The 24146-nt window shown below is 46.8% G+C and overlaps 1 protein-coding gene and 2 long non-coding RNA genes across 9 annotated transcripts in view; all 3 read left to right on the top strand.

Moving 5' to 3' along the window:
* Window positions 1-24146, top strand: part of KIRREL3 (kirre like nephrin family adhesion molecule 3) — a 553211-nt gene that overhangs the window by 43099 nt on the left and 485966 nt on the right. The window lies entirely within an intron of this gene.
* Window positions 5663-19307, top strand: LOC109491878. Of its 3 annotated transcripts, XR_006586100.1 has the most exons (6): window positions 5663-13204; window positions 14019-14194; window positions 14809-14907; window positions 15899-16192; window positions 16469-17836; window positions 18567-19307. It is a non-coding gene; the product is annotated as an uncharacterized LOC109491878 (long non-coding RNA). The 3 variants fall into 3 exon arrangements; XR_002736145.2 differs by lacking the exon at window positions 14809-14907; XR_006586099.1 differs by having other exon boundaries at window positions 14809-16192.
* LOC109491877 lies at window positions 19313-20572 on the top strand. Its single transcript, XR_002736144.2, has 2 exons — window positions 19313-19519; window positions 19922-20572. It is a non-coding gene; the product is annotated as an uncharacterized LOC109491877 (long non-coding RNA).

Raw genomic sequence — 24146 nt, 5'->3', positions numbered from 1 at the left:
GAAACTTCTCCCATCGGAGAACTCACTAGACTGCCGTGGTCCCACCTTCCTCTGCAGCCTGTGCTCTTTCTCAGACTCCAAAACTGCAGATCTGGCTGTCCTAGAGGCTCTATCCCCAGATGGGCTGAACATCGGGTAAGGTAGGTCTGAGCTCTCACCTTCCCCCGGAAACCTTTGGAAAGCTTTTGCAATAAAATAAAATTACATATTAATACTTGACAATTAATCTCTGACTCGGAAGAGCCATATACACCATATGTGTAACCTCTGGACATTTCAATTTTCAATCTGCACAGTGAGATAACATCCTGAAAACGGAATGTAATCATCAATTAGCAATGTTCCTTAGGACAGACTGATCTGCAGTAGTGGGCAGTTTTCAGGATCTGAGCGATGGCTGGTTTTAAGCCAGAAGAAGAGTCAGAGGAGTCAGAGGAAGAAAAGACAGATGAGTATTTGAGCCTAGTGATAAGTCACAGAGGCTGGGCTGTGGCAAGCCAGCTTCCACGAGCCCCTGGCTAGCTCTGTCCTCCTAGGGCTTAGGAATGCGTCAGTGACAGCAACCATTGGCTGGGCCACAGTGGGGTTAACTGAGAGATATCAGAGAAGCAGAACACGTGGCCCCTGCTACGAAGACTTAGAAATTGTGTTGCGGAATCAGATCATACGCACGCGGAGTGGATTAAAAACACCACTCAAAGAGGCACACGCTGGCGAGTGTGAATTGATACTGGGCCTGGTGGTCATGGACCTGTTTTCCCGCTTCTGAGTCACCAAGGATGACAACTAGAATCGCCGAGCAGCTGTTGTAACAAGTGCTTGTAGATCCGTGGTGAGAAGTCATCAGGCCAGAACAGTGCATTGTGTTTTCTTATTATATTTAATGGAAAATTGAAGCGCTCGGATATTTCCAAAGTGTAATTTGTTCTGATGGGTAGGCCGACAGTGAATTGGGCTGCTTCACCAGGGAAGAGGCAAAAAAAATAAATTAAACAAATTAATGACTGTGACGCATTCCGGGGGAAGGAAAATGCAGTTGACAATCCACCCCCACTACCACCCCTGACAAAAATCATCATTTTTATTGCAGTCACATCTCCTTGGGCTGCTGCTTCTTGTGGGTATTTTTAAAGAAAACTTCCCCTCTCGACGTTTTCTTTAGCCCAGTAAGCACAGTTGCTAATTTTCTCTCATTTGGAGATTCCCCCCTGGAACCATATGCCATTAAAAAGCTTAGACACGTGGAAATGGACTGATGGAGATATGAGGAGACAGGGAGTTTCAGACGAGGAGAGACTTTGTCAGATGGAATGACTCTGACATCGGATTCGCTAACCAAAAGAGAAAGATCCTGCCATGGAAGGGCGAGGAAGAGAGCCTTTCCCTGGTCTCTGGAAGGGTCCAGAAGGCATGGTGTTCCCAGGGCACAGCTCAGGGCCCGGCCTCTAGCAAGTGCCCATCGGCTGAGAGAATGAATGAAAATGAATGAACGAATGAGTGAGTGAGTGAATGAATGAATGAATGAATAGGACAGATGAGCATCTCTGAAGCAGAGAGGCAGACCGGAGCCTGGGAGGCTGGTCACAATGAGAGGCAGGACTTGCGAGCAGGTTGGCATACGTGGGACTCAGACGACACAGGGCACCACAGAACACAGCACGGAGGTTCTGGCGAATACCCCTGATACAATACGGACCCCTAGTTCCATGTCCCTTTTTCCATAGAACTTTTTTTTATTTCGCATATATTTGAGTAATTGTTCAGGTTCGTGTTTCCAGGGTAGTGTTCAAACAATTTAAGAAACGGGAACCCTCTTGCCCTTTTGGTGGGAATGCAAACTGGTGCAGCCACTCTGGAAAACAGTGTGGAGGTTCCTCAAAAAGTTAAAAATAGATCTACCTTAGGACCCAGCAATAGCACTGCTAGGAATTTACCCAAGGGATACAGGAGTGCTGATGCATAGGGGCACTTGTACCCCAATGTTTACGGCAGCACTTTCAACAATAGCCAAATTACGGAAAGAGCCTAAATGTCCATCAACTGATGAGTGGATAAAGAAATTGTGGTTTTTATACACAATGGAATACTACGTGGCAATGAGAAAGAATGGAATATGGCCTTTTGTAGCAACGTGGATGGAACCGGAGAGTGTTATGCTAAGTGAAATAAGTCATACAGAGAAAGACAGACACCATATGTTTTCACTCTTATGTGAATCCTGAGAAACTTAACAGAAGACCATGGGGGAGGGGAAGGAAAAAAAAAAAAGAGAGGGAGAGAGCCAGACCATAAGAGACTCTTAAAAACAGAATAAACTGAGGGTTGATGGGGGGTGGGAGGGAGGGGTGGGTGAGTGATGGGCACTGAGGAGGGCACCTGTTGGGATGAGCACTGGGTGTTGTATGGAAACCAATTTGACAATAAATTTCGTATTTAAAAAAAAGCGTGGAGGGGGACAAAACATAAGAGACTCTTAAATATGGACAACAAACTGAGAGTTACTGGAGGGGTTCTGGGGGGGGAATGGGCTAAATGGGTAAGGGGCATTAAGGAATCTACTCCTAAAATCATTGTTGCACTATATACTGACTAATTTGGCTATAAATTTAAAAAAATAAAATAAAATAAATTTAAAATATTAAAAAAAAAACTGGTATATTGATGGCACCAACCATCCAGAGCAGATGCAATCAGTGGACACGGGCAGTACAGGCCCAGACCGCCATCCAGACTATAAGTCCTGAATGTTTCTCTCTCACTGGACCTAAGTTTCCTGGGGATGAGTATCATGTTGGCTTTTTCATGTATAATTTTTTTAATGTTTATGTATTCTAGAGAGAGAGAGAGAGAGAGAGAGAGAGAGAGAGACAGAGCTCAAGCAGGGGAGGGGCAGAGAGAGAGGGAGACAGAGACTCTGAAGCAGGCTCCAGGATCCCAGCTGAAGGCACAAAGCCCGACATGGGGCTCGAACTCAGGAACTGTGAGATCATGACCTGAGCTGAAGTCAGATGCCACCCAGGCGCCCCTTTTGCCTTTTTTTTTTTAAGTTTATCTGTTTATTTTGAGAGAAAGAATGAGAGAGAGTGTGAGCAGGGGTGGAGCAGTGAGAGAGAGAGAATGCCAAGCAGGCAGTCAGCCTGTCAGCATAGAGCCTGATGCGGGGCTCCATCTCGGGAATTGTGAGATCGTGACCTGAGCCAAAATCAAGAGTCGACGCTTAACCAACTGAGCCACCCAGGCACCCCTCGCGTTTGCTTTTATACTTCATATCACACCTCAGCACCTAGATCGAGCCTTTGATATAAATACAGTTCCTCAGTTTAGCCTGCTTTGCATTTAGTAGCCACTCAATAAATATTTGTGGAATGAATGAATGCATTACGCGAAGAAGAAATGCACTGAGGGGTGGGGGGGGGGATGGAATGCAATGTAGCCTTGGAAATCCCCCTGGCCTGCTCAAACTACACAGCAACCTGCCCTCCCTCTGGGCTCCCTGGGACCACCCTAGCGCATTGGCATGCAGGATATGGGAGGGCAGAGGCGGATCCAGTTCTCTGGGCAGCCAGGGTATTTCCTGCAAAGCACTTTCCTTGACTTGTGTAAGTAAATCTGTTAATGCTCTCCTACTTCCTCCCCTTTGTTAGCGAGCCCAGTGTATTAATTAAAAACTGCAGGCAGCTGTAAGTATCTCCAGAAGAAGGATTAAGCCAGCTTTCTGTCAATTGCTTTCAAAGTGATTGCTATTTACTAGAGAAACGCTTTCTTCAGGGGTTAAAGCAACCTGTTTCCACTTTTCCGTCTCCTGCATTACCTCATTAACCCGCTGGCCCCTTCCCCTAATTCATGCTTCAAGCCCACTGCGGCCGGAAGACCGCAGTGATATGCTACATGCCTACGACAGTACCCCCTGGGACAGACATGGCCGTCTGGGCACTAATGCAATCAGAGCAAGGCGTCACCAGTGTAATCGGTGAGCGGGTCAGTTCTCCTTCTTCCTACTGACCTCTCAGCTTCGGCTGACTTAGGGCACCTGTGACATGTTTGTATCAACCATGCTTAGGGCACCGATGAGGGGAAAAGCCAGGGACATGGCTGTCTCCTACACGATGTATCTATCTCAGTTAACCCTTCTTTTTTGCACCCGTCTATGCTACTGAGCACATCAGGAGAGACCTTTCTGCCTCACGTGAGGAAGAACGTTCTGACAGAGCCAGGCTGTCATGAGATGAAACCTACCATGGTAGGCACTCAGTAACGACTGTTAAAATGAACTGCCCATGAGATTCAACCAGATGACCTTTAATGGCCCTTCCTGGGTTGAAATATAATGTTGTGAACCAGGCTGTCTTATGGGGTTTTCACTGAGTGAGTGGAAAAGACTATCTCCCTTCCTCCATGGACAGGCAAGGTTTTGCACTTTCTGGGCCATCTGCTCTGCCCGGCCAGTCTTAAGGGCAGAGAGGGAATGGGGCAAGGGGAGCGGGTGATAGGATGGCACCAGAAAGCCAGGGTGGAAGGAAGTATTTCTGAGCCCCCAGACAATTTGTAACCTGCACAATTCATATTATCAGCAATGAATGTTAAGTAAATCAAATTCTCCATTGAAATAATAAACAATCAGCTATCATAGCACAAAATATGTCTAAACTCAACTCTAATGTGACTGTAAAATAAAGTGTCAAATCTCAGGCAGGTTTTTTTTTTTTTTTTTTTTTGAGAGAGAGGACTGACTGATAGGAACTTCCCAAGCTCCTTCTATTCCTCCCTTGGGTGCGAGCAGTGGCTGACTCTCCGCCCTCTGGGCCCTACGGCAATGACTTCAGTTACTCAGTCCCTCTGCTTTGGAAACCCTGGGAAATTACATGTGTTATGAGAGATGCTCACAGCCCCTGGTGAGAATTGAGATTCTGGGCGAACACACACACCTACTCACACACGCATGCATGCACACCGCACATGCACACACACCTGCACATGCATGCACACACACACCTTTGCACACGCGCCCACACGTCTGGCAGACTTGCATCTCCCCTGTATGCCACTCAGCCGATTGTGGTGTGAGACCCAGCCTCAGCAAAGAAAGAAAGGGGGAAAGAAAAGACCTAAGTCAGGATAACATAAATAAGTCTGTGGCAGGCAGAGAAAAACCCAAACAACTAATAGCACCAGAGAAAAGTCACTGCAGAATTTATATTTAAAAAAAGCGTATCAGAAAAGCTGTTCCAGAGGCCTCGGAGAGGCAGAAATCACGAAAATTCTTTCCTGCCAGCCTGTGGCTTAAATGTGTAAGAATTACTCTTTCGTGAAAAATCGGTGACCGATTTGATTATTTTCTGTCAACAGTCAGCCCTTTTGTTTGTCGTCATACTTGGTGGATTGACGGGTCTCTCCTTCTCCCTCTCCAGTGTGTGTGTACGTGCATGCATGTGTGTGTGCGTGTGTGTGCGTGTATTTAACTCACATCGACGTCTTTGGTCTTTTGCATTATCAACATGTTTAAGTCAGAAACAGGTAAACAAAACTCCATCGGTGCTTAAACCCTTACTGTTCCTCTCTCTCCTGTCTTCATTTCAACCTTTTACAAGACAAATTTGTAGGATAAATATATAGACAGTTGTCTTAGCTGGCTTTTTTTTTTTTTTTTTTTTTTGTAGCATGATTTCGGTTCTTCTTTCCCTTTTCCTTTGGCCGATTGCTTCTTCCCTCGAGAGGAGTTCATTGCTACAGACTTCAATAAAGTGGAAAGGCTGTCCAGGGAACATTTGGCCAATTCCTCTGCCTCTCTGCAGGATTGATTGGACCAGGCGATTTGTGACTCCTGCCTTTCCTTCCATCACTCAGAGGCTTAGTTTTCCTTCTGGTTGCTTTGTCTCCAGTGTCTCATATGCCAGCATGATGATTGGCACAACTGTCTTGAACACTTCAAGTGCAATTAGTCCTTCCGTGAGGAGGAGGAGGAGGGAGGCAAGCGTTCCTCCTGACACAAAACAGTCTTCTTTTTTAGGACTGTCTACCACTTCGAGCCATTCCTAAGCAGAAGACACCCATCTTCCAGTAGCAGATACCCCCGCGCCTTCCTCGTTATGCCAACCCTCACGTTGGTCAGTAAGGCATTAGAGAGTCTGTTGTGGGTCCTGCAGAAAGTCAGATGCTCCGGGTGTCACGCTACAACTTTAAGACATGGCTTCTGCCCCTTTGAAGCTTACGTCTGAATTAGAGAAACATCCAAACATATGAAGGTCCTGATCAAACGCCTGAAGTGTGTCTACTGATGCACCCACCTCCAGTGTCTAGATTGTTAGGTCTTTTCTGTTTCTCTTATTTTATCCTACACGTTAAAAAACGTATGTGGCTTCTCCATTCCAAGGCTATCCTTAGCACATGTCCTTTATACCTCTTGGGGTGGACAGATGATGGCCCCAGACGTGTTCACATCCTAATCCCCCGTGCCTGTAAATTTACCTTACATGTCAAAAGTGACTTTGCAGATGAGATTTGGTGGAGATGCGATTTAAAATGGGGAGATTTTCCTAGATTGTGTCGGTGGACTCCACGTAATCACAAGACAGGGGCAGAGTCTGAGAGGGGGAGGTGGCAACAGAAGCGGAGCTTGGATGATGTGGGGCCGTGAGCCAAGGAATGCAGGCAGCCTGTACAGCTTGGAAAAAACAAGGAAATAGACTTTCCCTTGAGCTTCCAGAAGGAACCCAGCCCTGCTGATAATGTTTTGAGTTCCAACTTCCAGAACTGTAACGTAATAGATTGGTGCTGTTCTCACCTACTGAATTTGTGATCATTTTAATACAGCAGCAGTAGGAAACATACATTGATTGAGCCATCCCTGGTCACCTGACCCACATTTGCGTCTTTGGTCTTTATCTTCTTTTCCGCAGGCTATGAGCGGCCAACAAATGTAGGTTATAAGTGAACAAAACTGTTTGTTTTTAAACTTTCATTGTTCCTCTACCTTCTGTCCTTTTCAACCTTTTGTAGCCAAGTTATTTTACAAACAGTCTAAGGCATTGATTCTCAGATCTGTCTATGCCCAGCATCACCTGAAAAGTTTTTCAAATAATGCATCTGCTCAGGCTGTTTCACGGATCTGCTGGATTGGGACCCCCACCCCACATCCACTCACTGAACTGTAGCACCTACCACCCCAGTAAAACAATTCGTGAGAAAGTTAATGAAGTTACTCTTCCTCACCCCCCATCTTCATAATCCCCAAATATGGCACCACATTCAGTCTGTAAACTCTGAAACTCTGCTACATCTAATGTGCTGATGATCACCTTATTTCCAGAGATTCTTCCTTGGCTTCCTAATTTTATCACTAATTGCCCATTTGTTTTCCTTCCTAACCTTAAAGATGAGTCCTCAGATCTGTGTATCTATGTTATCTATGTATGGATCTTTGTATCTATGTGTCTGGTTTTAGTGTTTCCATCATGAATTCCTGTCTCTCTTCCGTGGAGCTCAGCTGTCCTGAGCATCACTTCCTCCCTTGTGTGGACAACTTCTAAACTTGTAGCTTCTTCTCGGACCTCTCTTCCAGCCCCAGTATCGCTTTCCCAACTGGCTGCTAGACCATTCTCTGTAATAGCTACCATTTGTTAGATGTTTTTAGTCTTCACGACAGTCCCCCAAGATCTTAGTCCTGTATTCACAGATGAGGAATCTTAGGCTCGCAGAGGTTATGCAACCAGCCAGGAGTCATACGTCCCTGTGAACCAGATTCAAAATGTACCCTCAATATTCAACGGAATCCTCAATTCTTCTTTTGGCAAGTTTTCAAAATCTATTTACATAGGGAGCTTCCTTGGGGGGTTCTGCGGGCCCAGGTCCATTACCATGCTTCCGTTTCCTCTCAAGGCAAAGAGGGAATATATTTAAGTGTGTACATTTCAAGCGTGAGCTGTTCAAGAGAAGACACCAACTTTTCTCAGGGTGAGGCATTCCTTATTTTTCCACTTGTTTAAAACTTACCCTTCCTTCAGTGCTCAACTGAAATGCCTCTGTGCACATGAGGTCTCCTAGACCCACCTCACACAGAAGAAATTGCCTTTTCTTTGAACTAGGGGTTTTCAGGATAGTGACTATATAGTAAACATTTCTGTCCACACCCCTCCTAGCCCTGTGTATCTGGCAACCTGCTTCTAGGGCTTTGCCAAAGAAGACTTGAATGATGAGACACTATTGGGAATATTTTGCTCTGCCATCCGGAAACTGGTTTTCCTAAACAGGACACATATCTTTGAACTTTCTCCTACCTCTGAGTAAGTTCTCTGCCCTCATGGGGCAGGAACCCTCTCTCTAAACTAGGCTGGTCTTGGAAATTCCCTTTATTTGGAAGGATGAATTTTTCTTCCCTAAGAGGCCTCTCAGCTCAAGTTCTGCTTTATCACTTTTTCTACCAAGGAGTCTAAGTGCTCTGTGCAGATGAAACTCCTAATATCCAGCCCTAGCACCCTAGAATTCCAATGATAAATCTACAGATGGTGGCTCCCCACCTCCACCCTCTTCCGTGTAATGTGAGATGTGGAAAGAGAGAAATCAGCCCATCTCGACACCAACTGGTAGAGGCATCCCCAGCAGGACCTCAGAGAAGGATAGGTCTTCCTACATGGAGGAGGAAAGTGTAAGCTTCCTTTGTAATGCATCAAGCAAGAGTAGAGACTCACAGGTAGAAATAATGAGTGACAGGAGAAAGGCGGCCACAGTGGGGAGACCACCCTGGTTGAGCTGGAGCATTTAAGGGACATGACATTATCTCAGTAAATGGCTTCAGATTCCAAAGGATCTTAAACACCAGCCAGTGGAGATTAGCCTTGACGTTAGGGGCACTGGGTATCCTTGTATATTTTAAAGCTGGAAAGTGATCTAATGCTTAGGTTTCCATAAATAAATAACCAAAAGGAAGAAGGGAAGAGTGGCCAAATGTCTTAAATTCCTCTTGGGCCTATTGCCTGATTTATCTTGGACCCCAAACACACAGACATGTGCAGATTTTCTTGGATTATTTATTTTGGTTTTAACGTACACAGTGGAGAACTCGATGTGAGCTTGGCTGGATGCTTCAGAGAAAAGGGCTGTGTTGTGTATGCATCTGTTGTTGCAACTGGTGCAGGCCATCTGTGGGTGGTTCCTGCCATTCTTAGCAGCCCTCCTTCTCTCTTGGAGAATGAAGGCTCCTACACTGAGTCATTTGGTGGCCGCTGAATTTTATTTTCGGAATGTGTCCTAAATACTGCAGGCTGCCCACTCACTATGCCGAAGAGAATGCCCTTTGAGAAGAGGATTCCTATTTGTCTAACAACAGCTTGCTGCTGGGGTGATCTCTCTCTTTTGTCACAGGCTGAATGGGGAAATGCTCAGCCTTTGATCTCCAAGGCTGAGAGCGTCCAGGGAGGAAGCTGAGCAGCCCGCTATGGTTTGAGTCTGAAACACATCTTTATGTTGCTTCACACGACGTTGCATGTGGATCACTATCTCGGTGTTCTAGAAGAATCGGAATCATAAAATTTAAGAACTGGAGGGGACCCCAGAGTCCAGCTGCCTACAGATCACCTGAATGTCCTTTACAGTAGTTCCAACTAGGGGTCATTCTGCTGCGTCTTGCTAGCTTCTTGTGCCAGAAGACTCACTACCTTGAAAAGATTTCTAATCCAGGGTAGCCAGTAGCTAGCTTCTTGTGCCAGAAGACTCACTACCTTGAAAAGATTTCTAATCCAGGGTAGCCAGTAGCCTCATACAATACCCTGTTTATGTAAGCCTTTCTAGAGAGATTGAGTTAGGTGTTTTAAAAGCTCACCAAAAATCATACCTGCAGAGCCTGCAAATTCGTATCGAGGAATGTGGCTAAGGAACTAAATGAATGAATGAAGCAAAATGTAATATTCCTTTCCATGGCCAGTAGTAAGGAGATAAAGTGAATTAAAAACCATGTTGTAGAATAATAAGTGTTAATATGAAGAGGCAGTAGCAGCTATCATTTTAAGCACTTGTTCTACGTCTTTTCTGGAGCTTTCCATGTACTATTTTATTTATTATTCATTCATCATGTGTCATGATGTGTGTGTGTGTGTGTGTGTGTGTGTGTGTGTGTGTGTGTTTTGAAGGCTGGGAGGGTCAGGGATTCTGTGAACACTTTAGAGTTTTTTGAGGCTGAGCTAATGGTGTCCTCCATCTCCTGTCTCCTACACTGGCTTCTGAATTGCTATCCCTGCCCCAGCCGTCTGCTTTCCTGAGGCTCCACGAAACATTTCCCCACTTTGCCTATCCTGTGGTTGGTTGGGGTCAGTCGCTTTTTCACTTTCATCAAGACAAGGCAGGCTCCCTGAGGAGGTAGGCTTTTTAGGAAGACTTACAGGGGGTGAGGGACTATCATTAGGTAAAGCCCTGAAGAAAGGTACTGAAGGATGGATCTTCTAAATGCATATTAATGCTTAATTGTTTCTGATGTTCTTTGGAGAGTCTGAGCCTCTCCTAATTTTCTTGATCTCTCAACCCTGAGGAAGAGCTGTACTATCTGTCACACTGGACCAGGAACTTGACTTCCTGCATGGCAGTTCTAGAACGATTCCACTGTCTTCCTAGCTATGAGCATAGGATGTGACAGTCCTGGACCTTAGTGAATATCACAGTGGTTACAAGAGTCTCTGGGTCCCTCCCCCTGGGCTCTTGCTCTCACTGAGATCCTTCTGTAGGGGGGGCCCAGATGCACCCAGAGTTTTTCTCATGCTGTGTTTGAAACTTGACCATTTTTTTTAATGATAAAGAATAATTTCAATAATGTAGGGTTGGTTTCTTATTAAATCAAAGGAGAAAGATGATCAAGCGTGGTAGGTATTGTACTTTAAGTTGATTACAAAAAGCTTTATTGAGGGTTAACCACTAGGCAATGGATAGAAAATCAATTACACGGTAGTTAAACATCCAATAATATGTGTTGTAATGAACAATTCATATTTAACACCTCTTATGAAATAATGAGCTGTGTTGGAGTTTTGGGGTAGCCAAGCAGCAGTTGGGATATGAGAGTAAAATCTTGAGGAGGCTGACACCATGTTTTATCAAGTAGCATCTCACGGCATCATGGTTATGTGAGGGCTGGTTCACTTCCCATTCCGGTATCATGCCTCCTGACGGCTGACATGACCACACAGCTTCTAAGAGTCACCAGTCTAGACTGAGACCCAAGACTGCACTGACGTCAGATTGGTATGAAAGAGCAAGTCGTTAAGTCGCTAAGATGATGCTGTGCATCATGAAATTAACATTTCCAGATTTCCGTAGGTAATGTGGACAGCCAGGGGGTCCTTTTCTCATCCTATCCCAGTCTATAGAGACCCATCTCTTCACCGTCTGCCATATTGTCTCCCACGTGATACATGAAAGCCTGACTCAGAACTCTTTATATTTAAATGGTATTTGCATGTAGTGTGTTCATGAATAACTCAATTCAGTTGCTATTCATGCTTTTCCTTTTTCACCACACCGCCCAATCAAATGTGATTTCAAGATAGGAAGGGGCCATCCAGTCTCGAAACCTGCCAAGCCACCCACATTTCTGGCTTCACTGAAGGTTGTTCTGTAATTCCCTGTGTCTCCTTCTGCTCCGGGTTCTATAATATGAAGCTAGTATTCTCAAAGGAGTTCACAGTTTGTGCCTCCAGAATCAGACCATGGTAGAGTCCTTCAGTTTAGCCAATTCACAGATATTTTGCAGAGTTACAGGAGAGGTGAAGGAGAAAGCAAAGAGTGGAAGACAAGAAGAAAATAGCAGCGTTCAGGTGGCAATTGGAAATGAGAACCAGTGAAGCGGAGGGAATACAAAGCGGCTATTTCATGGGTAGAAGATCGCGATGGGGAAGGTTCACTCATGAGTAGGAGAAGCTGAGTGAGGAAAGGACAATAGGAGGGAGTAAGCTATTGGCTCAGAAAACACTGGCTTTGGCTGACATCGTGAAGATCATAAAACCAACCTGAGGTAAGTAGGATAGTTAGCATTTGGGAGCTTAGGCTCTAGAGCCTGGCAGACTAGATCTCTGGTCCTTTCTGCCACTTGCCAGCTATGTGGTTGGGAATGTCTTTAACCCCCTCTGGGCCCAGTGATGCAAAATCTACGTGCTTACACCCAAGTACCTAGTATAAGATCTGTCGTATCCTTGTCACGCAATAAATATTGGACAATGTGTGTGTAATCGTATCTACTTTATATGGGCATTTTTGTGCAGACAGATTGCAAAAAGCCAGGTAGGACATTTCATGTATGGCCTGGTACATATAATATAATTATGAGCATACTTATTACTGCACTTATTTTTAAAATATGCAAGCATTTGATTTTCTGTAGCCATTTGATCTGACTACGTAAACGATGTCCCTCCTGTTGCTACCACGCTGGGAACTGCTGTGAATGCTGGGGCATATTTTGTGAGCTCCCATCATAGTGGCTGGCATTAAACATGCTCCCGAGATAGGTTAAATAAGTGAGTCGCTTGCGGAATCTTAAAGTGGGAGCTCACCTTACTGAACATCTAGTCTAGCCTGTAGATTTTATAGGCACAGCCTATAAATCCTTTTGAGACCAAGTAGAAATCGCTGTAGCAGCATGGCATTTTGTTAACGAGGATGCTGTGGCCCGGGGAGGCTAGGTGGTTTGGGCTGGGCAACCCAGTGTGTGATGACTAAACCAGAAGTATAGCCCAGGTCACGCAGTTCCCAGGGTGGTGGCAACCAAGCCTTCCCTTTCAGGGACAAGGGTGGCTAGCCAGTTGTAGAGCCTGGGGGCCGCCGTGTAAGATGTGACTTTCTCATTTTGCAGTCTCCAGGGGCTTCAGTGTCTTTTCGGAGGAAGAGCTACAACCTGAGGCCTGGAATCTGAGGTCCGGGTTGTCACAAGGGGGTTGAGCCCAAATTCTAGGGCTGTGGGTTCCGAGGTAGAATTCTTGACAGTTCCAAGTAGGAATCTGGACTCCACCTGAATTTCTCAAACACCAGCCCGGGATTTGAGAGCTGGAGAGGCCCTGATGTATCAGCAGTCACGATAGGTTGTGGGAAAGGCATGTGAAAAGTGATGGGACTGAGATGAAGGAGGTGTCGAGGAGCAAGAATTCCCGTCCCCTTGAAGGCCCTTGTAGCTGGATTAGGAATCAGATTGACACGAGACAGAATAACAGGAGAAAACCAAATTTTACAGGTGTGTATAATGGGACATCCACACAGACATGGAAATTCCAAAGACCATCAGGCAGCATGGAGTATATATGTCATCCTGAAACTAAGGGGAAGGGGTAAGAGTCTGGGACTCCAGAGGAAAGGAGTGTACTTCACGGGACCATAAGAGGAACAGACGTTTGGTAATTAGATGTTTGCCCTGCCATACAGATGGGCCACTCCGAGAAAAACTGATCTGTTAATAACCCTTATTCTGGGGAAGACCCCCAATTTAGATTCTTCTGTGTGGTTAAGGGTGGGAGAAAAGTTTCTCTTCAGCCCGCAGGGACTCAATTGCCTTCAGCTCAAAATAATCCACATGCTAACGTGGCACTTTCTGGGTTGGGGGGCTTTCCTGAACACCATCAGAATCAGGGCATTTGTTGGGGGCGGGGAGTGGAAGTTCTGCTCCTTAGATAGGCCATCCTTACTGTTTACGGCTGGTGTGCTGGTTAATCCGAGGGGATTTGCACAGATGCAGGGACCAGGGAAAAGAAGATTTGGGGACCCTGGGGGACAGCAGAGCAAGAAGTGGGAAGGGTGTGTGAGGGCCTGCATCCAAGAAGCTTCCAGTCTCATGGCCCCTTCCATCCTGATTTGCTATAACCCCTTTCCCTTGGGGCTTGAATCCAGGGAACTCTTAGGGAAAGACCTGACACATGACAAGTACTCAATAGGTATTTGATGAATGAATGAATGAATCTATGAATGAAAAGAATTTTAGAGCTAAAAGGGACTGTAATGGGCCTCAAGTGATGGCTATAACCAACACCATTCAATTATTAATTCCAATAAAGCAACTCTCAAAGCACTAACAGAAGCTTGAAAACGGAGAATTTATAATCACCAACGTGCTTGCTGTCAAAGTCATGATGGTGGCCTGCTTGGGACCTGTCCCCCTCTTCTGCAGCTGCCTCAGGGAGATGAGAAGGCTTCGGTGTAGGAGCCCAGTGCAGCAGGGGGAACATCTGTGGTGAGTCTAATGAGGCTATTAGGGTGGAGGTAGGTTAGCAGCTTCCCCTGAAGGCACCAGGGGAGACCTGAGATCTGTCTCCCCACCGCCTGGGGGAACATATCTAAAGACTGGCTCAATTGCAGGTGCAGACCGAAAAGATACTGAACAGCCCCAGGCCACATCCTTCTAGGGACCTTGTGGAGACGTGATGGGGGCGGTTTGGGGGGGGGGGGGGGACACGGGGAATGACTTCTTTCAAAAGGCCTGGATGGGCTGGCTGGAAGGAGGGGGAAGAAAGGAGCAGAAATGGTTCTGCGGGCCCTCCAGGGAGCGAGCGGAGGTATTCTCCCGCCGCCCCCGACACAGCCCGTCATGTCGCACTTGGGGGCTGAATGTCGCTGATAGGTAGCAGAGTAGCTGCTGACGCCGGGGAAGTCTGAGTGGTGGGTCTTGTCGTTACAGAAATCACACCGGACAGCAGCGAGGTAGGGGTGGGGACGGCAGAGAACAGGGCCCTGAGAATCTTCGAACGTGTCAAAGCAGTTTTGTCACCGTGAAGGCAAACCCAAAGTGAAGCGTAATGGAGAACTCGAGGCAGATAGAGTCTGTCAGTGAGATTTAATTTGTTTCAGAACTGAGAGAGTTGCGAGAGCCCCCGTTCTTGATTGGAGTGGACAGCGGAGAGGTGGGAGCGCACAGGGCTGGAGCTACTCATTCCAGATAGGACTCCGGTAAACCAATCAGATAAATCTCTTCATTAGGGTCTTGAGTAAAAGGCAAGTGGAAAGAGGGCAGAGCGCAGCCTGTAGATTAAATTTGGTCAGAGCCAATATCTGACAATCCCCCATGCTGTTATCCAAATGAAAGCTAATGCAACTATGAATTAGCAGCCCCAGGAGCAATGGAGGAGGGAATTCAATTCTCTCCAACTCTGCTCCAGTCTAGACTGAGAGAGGAACCACGGGAGGCTGGCGTCGCTCCCTCCAGGCATGCAGGTGTTGACTGGGGGGTGGTGGGGCACAAGGTGCCCCACTTGGGCTTCCCCACTCAAGTCTCAGAGTGTGGGCCTCAGTCATGTCTTAGGTCTGCTCAGCCAGCTCAGGGAAGGCCCAGGGTGAGCCCTACATCTTCCAGAAGGTTTCAGCTGCAAGGGAGCCTCATCCCCTCTGAGGAAATTTCTCCTTGCCTTCCTCCTGCCAGCCTTGAGCATGACTCTTTTCTTCACAGTGAGCCCTGGACAGAGTTCCCCGGCTGGCCCTTGATATTTCTAAATCCAGAAGTCCCCCAGATGGTAGCTACGCTTGTCGTGAGACCAGTCTGACATAGAGGATTGTCCAGTCACTATGTAGCATCACATGTCAGCTGTACTCCATCACAACAACAAAACATAAGGAGTCCCCACCTAGCCTGAATCCAGTGATAGTGTATCACTCTCCCCTGCCAAACCTTCAGAGCAACCATTTCCCCTCTTTGTTTTCAACAGAACAGAATTTTAATGAAACTAAGAGCACATAGGGGACCATGGATGGCCTTCCTTCCACTTATGGAGATTGATCTTTAATGCTTCCCTTGGAGGAAATGCCTGCCCTTGACCCCTCACATCTGTCATTCGGGTCCCACTGACCCTGCAGTCGTGCCCTTCGCCCTGCCTTCCAACCCACATGGCACTTACCCTCAGATATGTATTCGATATTAATGCATTATTGTTCATTTATCTTTCAGTCTGTTGATTTAATCTCGTCCTGGGCTTATCCTTCACCCGTGTGCCATGGTATCGTGTAAATATGCTCTTAACGTTCCTAATAGGCAAAGTCGGCCGTGTCTAGGTAATTCTTCGGTTTGCACAATGCAATCTACAAAGGGGCCTTCTTTTCATGATGTTGGCGATAATGATATCAGATTGTATGGAGAAGGGCAGAGAAAAGCCGCGATTAGTTCCAAGAGGGAGGCATTGAGCGGCAGAGACGGAATCTCCTCCAGCCCTCCCTGGGACGGGGTCTCGCTGTCAGCTAGCGGGTAAGAGGAGAGAAGGAATGAAGATGAATGTTTTACCGTGGTGGCTGCCCAAGGCCCGAAGCCATCTCAAAAGCCAACCCCCGAGACCCCCAAGGGAAAGGGCCAGTGGTGCAGCACTGGGGGCCTATGGCCCTGATGGGAACATTTATCAGAAATCTGTGCAAATGAGAGCAGGGAAGCAGAGCTTGTCCCAAGAGACGTTGTCTGCACCGGGTGGGGGGGGTGGGTGGAGGGGAGATATCTTAGAATAAAATCCTTTAATGTTTCTCTCCACAGCAATATAGTCTCCTTAATATGACAAATCGGAGCTCCTGCCGTACTTTACTGCCTGCATGTTAATGAGCCGAGCCCGTGTAACAGAGCCATTTGGTGGAGGGAGTTTACAAACAACTTGGTTTTGAGATACTCAGAGAGAGAGGGAGAGAAGGAAGATGAGGTTGCATTGAGAGCCGTAGGTCTGACGGAGGAGGCTGCCTCCCTACAAGCCTTGGGACTCAAGGAGAGCCCCCTGGAAGAGCCTTTGCTCTTGGAGTGGCCACACAAAGAGAGCCGGGGGAGACCTCTAAGACTCTGAGATTGCATTTCACTGAAGGACCCGATTCATTAAAATGATATACAGAACACTCTCCAGGGGGCGCCCAGGTGGCTTAGTGGGTTGGGCGTCCAAGTTCAGCTCAGGTCATGATCTGGTGGTCCGTGGGTTCGAGCCCCACATCAGGCTCCGTGCCGACAGCTCAGAGCCTGGAGCCTGCCTCAGATTCTGTGTCTCCCTCTCTCTGCCCCTTCCCCACTCATGTTCTCTCTCTTTGTCAAAAATAAATAAACATTAAAAAAAAAACAACACTCTCCAGCACGTGCCACAAGATTCCCAGGGTGAACGCAGGTCACTGTCCCCATCTGGCTGCCACTCTGTGGTGCTTGAGTGACCCTCTCCAGCTGGAAGAGCAGGGGAGAGAATGGGACCTAGGCTTTCACAGAATGGGTCAGCCTATTTTCTGAATCCAGGGTTAGGGTAATGTCCAGATTCCTTATCACCAGGCTCGTGAGGTCACTTTGTTATCTCAACAGGGTGAAACAGTGGCCAGTGTGAGTGAGCCCTTTGGAACACTAGAGATCTTGTCATAATGACGACGATGATGGCGACGGTTCTGATGATGGTGACAATGTCACATAACGTACTCTGTGCTTACCAGGTGCCAGACCCGGCAGTAGGGGTTTTAGATGCATGTATCATTTAATCCTTACTCAACCAAGTGCTTGATAATACTGTTATTCCATTTTTATGATGAGTAAAGTAAGGTTCGAAGAGTTCAGTATCTTGATCACAGTTACAAATCTCCTTAGTGATGTCGCATGCAGAAGTATCAATCATTGGAAGAACACGTATGGAGCCTCCTTGAAGGATGTTGTATTACAGAATACTTGAACTAGAAGGAAACTGGACATGATCTGGCCCAACCTTTCTCACTATCCAGGTGGAAAAACCAGCAGCCTGGAAAACAGAAGTGACCTCTGCAAGGCTAGGCCACCAGAAAATGGCAAAGCTGGGGTTAAAGTCCAGATCTTCTGAATTCCAGTGCTTTGTTCCTCTCTGGCACCCTCATTGTCTTTCAGTTTGGAGTGTTGCAGGATTTTAATTTTTAGGTAATGTGCTGATGGCTGGTGGTGAATTAAGCGCACGTGGGAACTAAAACATCTAAGAATTGGGAAAGAGCCGAGGGGAAAGCTGGTGTCCATTGAGCAGCTATAGTTGCACTGAGAAAGAGACCTGGGACACCCGCCATCTTGCTCTAGGGACGCATCACCTGAGATGGGAGCAGCCCCCTCAGGGAAGGCTGCGAGGGTGGGAGGTGTCTGGGTCTGGTCCTGGGATCCTTGTTCATCCAGGCTTGTACCTGAATACTCAAAGAGGATGGATTCCAGAGAACAGGGAAATGACCAGAGATGGGCCTTCTCTCCCATCCACCTGAGTGTGCCCAGCCCCTCATCTGGGCTGGAGGGATGTAAATGCCAACTTATGTACCATGTGGGGCTGGCTGCCTAAGAATCACCTGGAGAGTGATTTATAGACAGATTCCCAAGCCCTACTCCTAGAACTTCTGATTCAGAAAGTCTAGGTTACTATTCACCTATATTTTTTTTTCAACGTTTATTTATTTTTGGGACAGAGAGAGACCGAGCATGAACGGGGGAGGGGCAGAGAGAGAGGGAGACACAGAATCGGAAACAGGCTCCAGGCTCTGAGCCGTCAGCCCAGAGCCCGACGCGGGGCTCGAACTCACGGACCGCGAGATCATGACCTGGCTGAAGTCGGACGCTTAACCGACTGCGCCACCCAGGCGCCCCTCACCTATATTTTTTACATTGCCTCCAGGTGATTCTGATTATCAGCCAGAGTTGGAGCCACTACTGAAGGCTCTGATGTCATCGGGCAAACACAGAAGCAGGTGGAAAGATCAGCGAAGGAGGAGAGCCAGTTAAATGCAAAAAACGGTGATAGAGGGCTTTTGGGTGGTTTTTTGTTTTGTCTTTTGCTATAACCCCTGGGCTCCTGCCAACGATGATGCTGAGGGTGATTCCAATGTTGAGGGACAAGAGAAAATGGACTTCTGGGTAAGATCCATTATCTTAATGCAGATGAAATTTTCAATAATTACAACTTCTTGTCAAACATGCAGGCTCAATTGAAATAAAGTCGTGAATGGTGCCAGGATTATCTAGATCAATTCTCCTGTATGTGTTATCCCTGGTAGTCTCTCGAGAGATAAAGCACCCATCATGCTAGGTAATTATGTGGATAAGTGTGGCAATTCCACAGTAACCCAGCCATAAGTGAATTCAGTGGGAACAATTCAGGCTGATATAGCTGGAGGAGAGGAGGGGACCAGAGCAAAGTCCAGATAGCATTGTGACAATCATGGCCTCATTTGTGCTGTCAGCAATAAAGCACTAAATCACTGCCTATAGGAGGTAGGCACAAGGGTAAGTTAGAAAAATTCTAGACCATCCCTCAGTTTTCCATCTGGCAGATTCCCGAAGTGCAGCACTTATGAGCCATGTGACCGGAAGAACATGGCAAACTCAATATTAAGAACATGGCCTTAGCCATGTAAGATCATGTAAGATCAGTGTGTGGCTCCTCTTGGTAAAGTAGAGAATGAACACGCACATGTGTGAGCACACACACACACACACACACACAGTCCATCAAAGGGGGAGAAGTTACTTCTCAATGTTGTAAATTTAAATGAAGTCCGGAGTAGTGAAGGCCATTTGTAAGGTCTGCTGAGCTAATGGATTCATAATGACTTTTCAAGCTTGGCTCGGGTAAGAAATACTGTTCATTTTTTAATTGCATATAATTATACTTTTTCATAATCTAGGGCAGCATAGCAAAAGTAAATCTACTGGCTTAATTATAAATCTTTTTATTATCTGGAACCCTGCTGAAATAAAAGGAAAGAAACAACTATTGTGTTTTTTTTTTAATCTAGTAAAAAGGATTAAAAAAAAAAAACCTCAATGTTAAATGAGTTACGATGTTTTTGATGGGAGAACACTGGTTTGTTTCACGTTTGATATTCTTTTGGTGGGGGCGGGGGGGAAGGCTGTTTGTAGAAGTGCCCGGACATTCTGACCTGCCTGTGGTCCAAACTGCCTCCTGTCCTAAGGGAGTGAGCATTTGCTGGTCTGTTCAATAATCTGAGAGAGTCCTTTTTTTATCCCTAGAGGTGGAGTCTGGGAAGAGCTTCAAGCTTGAAGGTGCAGCAGGTTAGGGGGGGAAGGGGTTGCGTTCCGGGAAGAGGTGAGAAGTCTGAGGAGCTGAAGCTCCCAGGATCATACTCGGATTATTCTTTCCACTGGGTTTCTCCTCCTGATCTTCCCAAGACTCTCCTGTGACTCTGTGGCTCGCTCAGAACGATCCTGGGGAGAAAGATGCACTTCTGAGGGACACGGGATGATAACCTGGCCAGGAAGATGCATTGCTTTCATGGAGATGAGATTGGCTGTACCCTTCGTTCCTTGTAGAGTAGAAATGCTGGACCAATCACGTGTAAGGGAGCAGCACCATTCCGGAGGCATGAGCAGGTTTGGGCCGACGTAACTGTGTCTGAGGCAAGGAAAGAAGGCTCACGAAAACACGGGCAGTTCTCCATATTCAGCTCTCCACTGTCACCCCACAAGTCAGAGAGGGTCGGAGGCACCTGCTTCCAGGTGGGCAGCAGAGGGCCTGTTAGCGCCGGAGCCTGGGGGAAGCGGGGAGCCCCTGGGCGGCACCAGCCGAGCCCTCGCCGAACCGTCCTGAAGACCTGGCTTCTCCCTGACCCAGAATTCCACGATCCCTTGAAAAGCCATCAATGCTGGATACCCCTTGTTTAAGTGAGTCAGGTACTCAGTCATTGCTGGGGAGGCAGGGAACCCAGAGAGAAAAACTAATTAAGCTCTTAAAGGCTCGGTAGCCCATATGGGCCTGATGGACATGGATGGGGTTGCAGCCCCGTCTCAGAAGAGGGGGACATTACCCTGAAAGGCGACGGCGGTTCGCAGTGAACATCTCTAAATCCCTCTGCGTTACTTTTTACCACTCTGGCCCCAATTCCGACCCCACGCACACGCCCCCGTGGCACCTCAAGTGTGGGACATGCTATACATTCTTGCTTCGAATGGCAACCGCCTCTGGTGGCGCGTGCAACCTGTGCCTGGCGCTGGCTGAGAGCCGCTTCTCTCCCTCTTCACCCCCGACGTAGGGGGCTCCGGCAGCCACCTCTTCACCCCCGACGTAGGGGTTCCCTTCTCCTGGTACTTACTCTGGGCTCCAGATTGCTGTTGTCAGGCCGGTGCTGCCAAAAAGTGGCCCCGAATTTGAACCCCTCTCTCCAGAAAGAAGCAGAATCTCACATCTCCCGTGGAGAACTCCCTTTCATGCCCTCTGATGCCTGCAATCAGGGAGGGGTTCCTGGAAGAGGTGAACTTGACAGTACAAGAGTGGTCGTGAACAGTCAAAGGCCAGTCGTGTCCAGAAAGTTGCTTTAGTAACGCATTAAAGTAAGAACCCCCCTCCCCACAAGGGTGATGAGTCTGGGTAGCCAACCTGAATCCCACTAGGGATCATCCAGACCCATTTCCTAGGTATATGATGCTTTTCATCAGCTGGTCACTAAATCCCAGGGAGTATGCTTTACTCCTCTGGACTCTCCTCAGAGTAGATAAGACACATGCCAGTTTAGACTCCTGGCACCACCACTTGAGAGCTATGTGGACTTTGACTTCATCTTTCTTAATCTCTATATGCTCATCCATAAAATGGGTATAATACTAGCAGGCCTGCGGAGTCCTAAGAATTAGAGAAAAGTCAAGGACCTAGTGAAGTCAGAGGCCTGCTACCTACTCAGTGCTCAACGGGTGTTTTTTGTTGTTGTTGGTGGTGGTGGTTTTTTTTTTTTTTTTTTTTTTTGCTGTCTCTGTTGTGGCTATTACATTCCTAGATTCAGAAAGCTGGGTACACGTTCCTGTTTTTCTCGTTGCTGGCAGCTTGGCCTTGGTTGAGTTGCATAGTTTTTCAAAGCTTTAGCTTGGGCATCTGTGAAGTGCAGCTAATGACTTCTGCCTTAACCAGGTAGCGAGAGGTTTCGCAACAACCAGTAAAAGTAAAAGCCTAGCACAGTGATTTAAACAAGCAGGAAGTCACACCCCCTCACTTACCGGGCCTTCCAGGATATGCTGTCGCAGTTGGTTTGGCAGCTTGACCGTGTCAGGACGAGCATCTTTGGGGCTCTCTGGGCCCTTCTGTACCAGATTTTCCCTTCGTGGTCCTTGACTTTTCCAATTCTTAGAAATGCCTTGCTCGAGGGGCGCCTGGGTGGCGCAGTCGGTTAAGCGTCCGACTTCAGCCAGGTCACGATCTCGCGGTCCGTGAGTTCGAGCCCCGTGTCGGGCTCTGGGCTGATGGCTCAGAGCCTGGAGCCTGTTTCCGATTCTGTGTCTCCCTCTCTCTCTGCCCCTCGCCCGTTCATGCTCTGTCTCTCTCTGTCCCCAAAATAAATAAATGTTAAAAAAAAAAAATTAAAAAAAAAAAAAAAGAAATGCGTTGCTCGAGGCACAGAGAAGGGGGAAGAGGAAGGGACAGAAGATCAGCCTCTCTGTGTCAGAAAGACTAAAAGCTTTCCCAGAGCCCACCCGGTAAACGTACACTCACATCTCCTTGACTGCGACTGGATGAGGGTCAGGCCAGTCAGCTAGTGGTGTTCGTCCCACATCCACCGATGGGGCTGCTGTGAGAACAGACAGACGAGTGTATGTTAAAGCATTTTGTAAGAGCATCACAAAAGTAAGTTACTATCCGTACTCTAGCTCTTGTACAAAGGAGAGGCCAGTCAACTGGGTAAGTGATAACTCTATTGTTCAGGCCTTTTAACCCCCCACCGAGATGAACGGAAGACATTTTGGAGGCCATGGTTGTTTTAGTACAGTCTCCTAGGTCATAGCCTCTTTCTGACCAAGCTGCGGGTTACCCGTTTCATTTTGCTAGTGGGATGAGGCTTGAATTGGGCTTGGTGACTTCAATTGTCTCTGCTTGATGTAAGTGAAAGGCTATGTTTCTAGGTAAATATGGTGAATTTCTAGTGCCCAGCAGGAGGTATTCCTGAAAGGCTCATTCACGAGTAATGGGGTGATGTTACATTAATCATAGGTAGTCTTCTTAATGTGTGCCCTCCCATTCTTGTACCCTCATGACATCCTTAATAAGCATCTGCTATCTTTAACAGCTTTATTGAGGCATAATTTACATACCATAAAATTCGCTAAGTATACAATCGAATGATTTTTAGTAAATTGACACAGTTGTGCAACCGTTACTACGATCCAGTTTTAGAACAGTTCAGTCTCCCCTGAACAATCCTTCCTGCCCGTTTGCAGGCAATCTCTACAACCCCACCCGCTCTCACCGTGCTCCAGGCAATTACTAAGCTACTTTCTGTCTCTAGATTGCCTTTTCTGGACATTTCGCACCAACAGGATTGTACAATATGTAGCCTTCTGTGTCTGGCTTCTTTCACTTAGCATGTTGTTGAAGTTCACCCACATCGTAGCTATCAGTCGTCGGTCCATTTTTGTACGGATGAACAGTCGATGATGAACATTTTAGTTCCTTCCACTTTTTGCTCCTTATGACTTTTTGCTCCTTATGAAGATGCTGCTGCGAACATTCATATGTATGTCTTTTGTGGACACATATTTTCCTTTCTCGTGGCTAGAGATCTAGGAAATGAGTTGCTGTGTCATATAACTTTATGTTTAACATTTTAAGAACCTGTCCAACTATTGTCCACCTTTTACCAGATTGTTACATTTGTTACTGTCGATGAACCTACACGGACACCTCATCACCCAAAGTCCATAGTCTACGTTACAGGGTTCGCTCCTGGTGTTATACACTCTGCGGGTCTTGACAAATGTATGATGACATGGATCCACCATGACAATATTGTAGAGTAGTTTCACTGCTCTAAAAACCCTCTGTGCTCTACCTGTTGATCTGCCCTTCCCCTCAGTCCCTGGCAACCACTGATCTTTTTACCATCTCCATAGTTTTGCCTTTTCCAAAATGTCATGTGGTCATTCACAAAGTATGTAGCCTTTTCAGGTTGTTGTTGTGTTTTCACTTCGTAATATGCATTTTAAGTGTCCTCCAGATCTTTACATGGCCTTCATCAGCTTATTTCTTTTTAGCCCCGAATACTATTCCATTGTATGGATGTACGTGTATGTATCCATTCACCCGTTCCTACTGAAGGACATCTTGGTTGCTTCCACGTATTGCCAGTTATAAATAATTAGTTGCCATATGTGCAAGTAATGGTGTGGACATAAGTTTTCAACCCATTTAGGTAAATATCAGTATGCTTATTGGATCATAAGTGTACGTTTAGTTTTATAAGACACTGCCAACCAA

Source organism: Felis catus, chromosome D1, assembly GCF_018350175.1.
Source record: "Felis catus isolate Fca126 chromosome D1, F.catus_Fca126_mat1.0, whole genome shotgun sequence".
Classification (NCBI taxonomy): domain Eukaryota; kingdom Metazoa; phylum Chordata; class Mammalia; order Carnivora; family Felidae; genus Felis; species Felis catus.
This window is presented reverse-complemented; position numbering and strand designations above follow the sequence as displayed.